Consider the following 6000-nt stretch of genomic DNA (forward strand, 5'->3'; position numbering starts at 1 on the left):
ACCAGGCACTCTGCTGCAGAAATAACATGATTCAGATTTCATGATGAGGAGGTCCCTGGTTACCTTGGCATTGAGTAGCAAGATGGGAGCAGAAACCAGACATAGTGCAATGACAGGTGAGCAGAAGTTGAATATAAACAACTATTTCAAGAAATCCAGGTAAAGAAACAAAAGAGAGAAACTTTAACAGGGGCATATGCTATCAAGAAGGGATTCTTCCTTTTTCTTATCTTATTGTTGTTTTTCTGTTTTGCTTTATTTTTGTTGCCTAAGTAGGTTTAAATGTTGCAGAAAGCAGACTGTAGCAAAGAGGAGGATGAAGATAAAGGAAAGGTAAGTGTGAGTGAACTCCCCACAAAAGCAGATATGGGTGAGTGAGACCCAGAGCTAGGCCTAGCGATTGCCTGAAGATAGAATCCATTCCACTGTAAGTGGGGAAGGAAAAACCATAATTGGCAGGAAGAGCAGGGGATTCTCCTCTGATAGCTTTATTATTTTTGAGGTAGGTGGGAAAATCCTCTGCTAAGAGAACAGATGATACAACAGGATGAAAGGGGTGGGAAATGCTTAAAATGAGATTCTGCAGACAGCAGGGGCAAGTGCTGATGTGGAAAACTCTAAAGATTCCTTGATGGCCCAGTTGAGACTGCTGACTGTGAATTTAAGGTGCACAAATCTAGATAACTGATTTTCTCTAGCTAGTCTCAGCAACTCCGTTAAAGCATTACAGACGGTTGAGATAGTGGGGAGCTGAGATTTTGCCAGCCAAACGGCACAGAAGGGCAATTATATAACTGAGCACACTGGCATGAGTGAGGTGAAAGAACAATGTAATGGAAGTACCTGAAGGAGAGAGGGAAAGATCAGAGACTATAAATCAAAGAGTGGGGGATTGGAGATACGGATTTCAGAAGCGGAACTGTTTCAAAGTTGGGCATTTCATTCTTGCTCCTTCCCACTCACCACTGACCCCAAGCACCATGGGCAACAGTGGTGCCCTACTTCTGGGGCTGCAGATCTTGGTGGGCTCTGTTTTCTCCTGTTGTCCCTTCCAGTTGTTATTCGTTTCTCTTTGTGCCTCAGAATCCCTTCATCCCTCATTTGTTCCTTTAACCCTGACTGCACCTCTGCAAGTCGTCCCTTTATTAGTCTCTTCATTTGAACCATGTGGCATGAAGTCTGATTCCTGCTGAGATGCTAACCTACTAGACATGCATCATGAGGCTTTCATTAAAACTAACTAAATCAAATAGTCCCAGGCTTTTGGTCTCATTTTGTTTCTCAGTAAAATTATAATACAATGAAAGTTAAATTATATACTCTGCAAAATCACAGAACTTTATAACTGAAAAAGGTCTTTTAAAAAAAAATCCATCTAAACTTATAGATGAAACTAAGGTACAGCCTTGCCAAAAGCAGTTCTGCTAGCAAGTAGCAAAGGGAACGTTCACTCGGCCCTGTACTTATGAATGCTCACTGTGTACCGGGTGCTGCCCCAGGGAACTAGGGTGCCTGACCTCACCACTAGTCTCCTGTATCCAGGGATCTCTCCATTATTAGCACCAAAACTTATTCTTATTCTAAGGGGAAAACCTTAAGGAGAAGAAAGTAGCCCAGAAACAAAAGTAGTGTTATGGTCTACCCCAGTCTTACTTGCTACTGACAGTATGAAGTCAGAGAATGTTTGTGAGGCTTTTGAGCAGATCTGATACAATAGTCCAGAGAAAATTTTTATTTACAGCAGCTCCTTACTGCCTATAAATCAGCTCCGTACTCCTCCACCTGACCTTCAAAGCATTCCACAATCTTGTTCTTATTAATAAAATGCACTACCATCTCAGCCTCTCTCCTGCTATCTGCCCAGAAGCTCACGTCCTTCCACCTGAAAAGCCCTGTGCTAGTTTGAAATGATGTATGTACCCTAGAAAAGCCATGTTTTAATCCTAATCCCATTTTGTAAAGGCAGCCATTCTTCTAATCCCTATTCAGTATTGTATGCTTGAAACTGTAATTAGCTCATCTCCCAGGAAATATGATTTAATCAAGAGTGGTTGTTAAGCTGGGTTAAGTGCAGGCATGTCTCCACCCATTTGGGTGGGTCTTGATTAGTTTCTGAAGCCCTATAAAAGAGGAAACATTTTGGAGAATGAGAGAGATTTCTGAGAGAGCAGAGCAGAATGATATAGCCACAAGAAGCAGAGTCCACCAGCCAGCAACCTTCAGAGATGAAGAAGGAAAATCCCTCCCGGGGAGCTTCATGAAACAGGAAGCCAGAAGAAGAAGCTAGCAGATAACACTGTGTTCGCCATGTGCCCTCCCACTTGAAAGAGAAACCCTGAACTTCAATGGCCTTCTTGAATCAAGGTATCTTTCCCTTGATGCCTGTGATTGGACATTTCTATAGACTTGTTTAATTGGGACATTTTCTCGGCCTTAGAACTATACGCTAGCAACTTATTAAATTCTCCTTTTTAAAAGCCATTTGTTTCTGGTATGTTGAATTCCAGCAGCTAGCAAACTAGAACAAGCCCTACGCCACCCATCACAGTCCTACCCTCCACCAAGCCTGTCCAGCTACTCGGACCCAAACACATCCTCCCCTTCTCTGCTGTATTTATATTCAAGACTACAGAATTCACTTCTTACATAATCCTTAACCGAGAGGGTTAAAGTGCCCCTTCTGTATCAATACGAATATTATTTCATCCCTAATATGTGTGTCATGTACCTGCTAAAATCAGGAGATACAAAAAATGACTAAGACTGATCTGTGTCACACAGACGCTCAGACTTGACAGAGAAATAAATACCAAACAGCTTCAGTACCTAACACAGCACGGGATTAATAACTGTTCATAGACACAGAATTAGCTGAGCTGGGAAATTATAAAGCAGGACAGAATCTCAAAGATAATTTAGTTTTACATATTCTCTGAATACACAAAAAAGGAAACTGAGGCCAAAAAAAGGCCAAGCAACTCAACTAATGCTACAAAGCAGGTCAATGTAGCAGGCAAGGCTGTTTTGATTCTTAGGCCAAAACGTCTTTTTTTTTAATTGAGATATCTTCACGTACCATACAGTCCATCCAAAACATACAATCAGTAGCTCACAATATCACCACATAGTTGTGTATTCATCATTATCATGATCATTTTCAGAGCACTTGCATCACTCCAGAAAAAGAAGTAAAGAGAAAAAAGAAAAAAAACACACACCCCATACCCTTTACCCCTCCCTCTCATTGACCACTAATACTGCAATCTTCCCAATTATTTTTACCCCTTATTCCCTCCGATTATTTATTTATTATCCAAAATGTCTTCTGACAGCAATTTTCAAACAGGTCCAAGGATGTCTATGGTTCTGTACACATGTACCATCTACCATTACTTTTTTAATTTTTTTTTGTATACTGTACGGTGGGGGTCACATTTCATTCTTTTTCCATGTGAGTATCCCTTAATGCAGTACTATCTGTTGAATTTTTGTTTGCTTGGTTTTTTGTTTGTTTGTTTTGCTTGTTTATTTGTTCCTGAAGTGCATGGGGTGGGAACCAATACAATTATTTTTTTAAGTGTGTTTTCATATACTTAATAATTCCTTTAAATTAACATACACATACTCTGGATCACATGACTATAACTGAACAGTAACGTGCAACCTCAGCAGGCAGGCAGTTGGAGTACTTGAATGTATCCCTGGGGTCAAAAAACATTCATCACCCCAACACTCAGCAGAATGGCCCATGTTATTTCCCATTCCATTCAATTCCACAATCCTCTCTACTCAACACTTCTTAAAACTCACTCATTGAATAAACATCTAAGCACCTACTATGTGATTGGTGCTGTGCTGGAACCCTGACTAGATGAAGATGAACAACCTGGAGGGTTGGGTGAAAAGTAACGGAGAGACCAACTGTGTAAGGAGCATTTCCAACACAGAATAATCCTCCACTGCTGGACATTAGAAGTTGCTCAGAGTTCTTTACTAAAAGACTGCCTTTGCAAATGTTTTGAGCACCAATTTCATTTCCCAGAAGATGAAAAAAAAAGTATGGGCTCTTAGAATGAAAATTCAACCTATCAGGTTAATAAATGTCCTTTAGAAAGGTGATAGTTCAAAATGATATCCAGTACAGAAAATTAGATGCTCAACCTGAAAACAAAATCATATTCTGAATCTTCAGATTTGTCTCAGTTGAAGTGGGGATCTTCTGCTTTCCTGCTTAAAACTACTAAGTTCCTAATTAATCAAACAAAAGAGAATATTTAAGTAAGAGAACATTTAAGTACTGGCGAATATACCCCCTTAACACATCACCCTCTTTCTATTACCACTCTTTGAATCAACAACTTTTAACACATAGAATATCCTTGGGAAGCTTTTGGCTTTCAGTTTCTTTGTCATTAGAGGAGTGGGTTACACAAAGCCTGGGCCAGAATATATTGACATTTATAAGGAAAATATTATGCATTAGAAGATAAATCCACAGGGCCTCAGAACTATTCAATATAGCTCACCCAAATGATTCAGCTAAGGTGTGACTTAAAAATACTTTTAAAAGCCTTCCTGTAACTTTACTCACAGATCATAAAGATATCAAATTTAAAGAAAATTTTCTATACTTATTAGTAAGACTGACCTTTGTGGAAAGAACTGTTTCCTGGAATGAAGAATGTGTTTACTTACAAAAGCTTGGGATACCAGGTTAAGCCCCACCAGACGCAGAGGAGGGATGTCACAGTGGTTAGTTAGGTGTGCAGGCCCCAAGTCCGCTAAATCTCAATGGCAGCTTTAACATTTATATGACCTCAGGCTAGTTACTAAATCACCCTGAGATTCGGTGTCTCTTTGGTAAATTGGGGAAAAAATGCTGCTGTAACAGCATCTAGCTCTTGGAGGTGTGAGGATTAAATCGAATAACCCACGGAAACGCTCAATACGGCTTTAAACTGACATATACACGGGCAAAATCTGTCTCACGGCCACTTTTCACGAGTAAATTCTCAAACTTTAGTCCTTGCAAAAGTGGTTTCAACGTTGAGGTTCTGGGTGCATCTAACCTCACCTTAGTGAGGGTTAGTGCTGAATGATAACTATTCAGAGACGTAAGGAAGCAAGGGGGAGAAAGTTTTCCAACTCAGGGAGGCCGACCGCATCCAACCTCCTTGAAAGCCAGTATTGCGGAGCCAAAGGCTGGGAACTAGGAGTGGGATAAGGGTCTCTTACAGATTCTGACGGTCAGATGCCCGCGCAGGGGGGCGGAGGGGGCCGGAGGCGGGGACGGGAACGCAATAACCACCCCTTCATCACACTCATGGAGTGAAGAGACAACAAGAAAGTACCAGGGGGTAACACATCGGATCTACACCCTCCGTCACTCATGAGGCTGGAAGCTGAGAACTAGATGAGAGGCGGCCAGGTGAGGGACGGCCAAATGAGGCGTCAGCCATCCCTACCTCCCCTCACCCCCTCGTCCGTCCCACCCCGGGCTTGCCCTCGGCCTCGGAACCACCAGGGTCCGAAGGGCTCAGCACATACCTCCAGCCAGCCTGCCGCCACCGGGGACCCAACCACCGAGAGCACCCCGGACTCCGTGTATGAGCGGGTGTCGCCAGGTCCCGGCAACTCCCGGATCGCGGCGGTCAGCCCTGCACTTCCGACCCAGGCGCGTCGCCCACTTCCGCCCCAGCGCGTGTCGTCACTTCCGCTGCAGCGCGCCCTCACTTCCGCCCACCAGAGTGCGGAAGGCCTCGAGCCCCCGGCGTGAATCGCCGGACCTTGACCGTCTGGGCGGAGGTCGCTGGCGGCGGTCTGCGGGGTCGTGCGTCAGCGTCTCGCACCTGCCCCGTTGTCTCCGGGAGGAGGGTGGGTGCGGCCCGTAAATTTCGGGATCCCGTGGTTTTCGCTTTGGGCACCGCGGGGGTAGACAACTGAGCAGGAACTGGGGGTCGCCTCCGAGGGGCGGCGCAGAGTACGACGCGGGATGAAGGG

General features: G+C 43.8%; 1 protein-coding gene across 6 annotated transcripts in view; it reads right to left on the reverse strand.

The window, feature by feature from the left end:
* The window catches only part of EXOC2 (exocyst complex component 2), a 244959-nt gene extending 239272 nt beyond the window's left edge, over nt 1–5687 (reverse strand). For all 6 annotated transcript variants that reach the window (XM_077143499.1, XM_077143501.1, XM_077143502.1 and 3 more), the window contains exon 1: nt 5548–5687. The gene's annotated coding sequence lies outside the window, so the exon portion shown is untranslated. The remainder of the gene's footprint in view (nt 1–5547) is intronic.
* Nucleotides 5688–6000: the final 313 nt, after the last annotated feature.

Source organism: Tamandua tetradactyla, chromosome 25, assembly GCF_023851605.1.
Source record: "Tamandua tetradactyla isolate mTamTet1 chromosome 25, mTamTet1.pri, whole genome shotgun sequence".
Classification (NCBI taxonomy): Eukaryota; Metazoa; Chordata; class Mammalia; order Pilosa; family Myrmecophagidae; genus Tamandua; species Tamandua tetradactyla.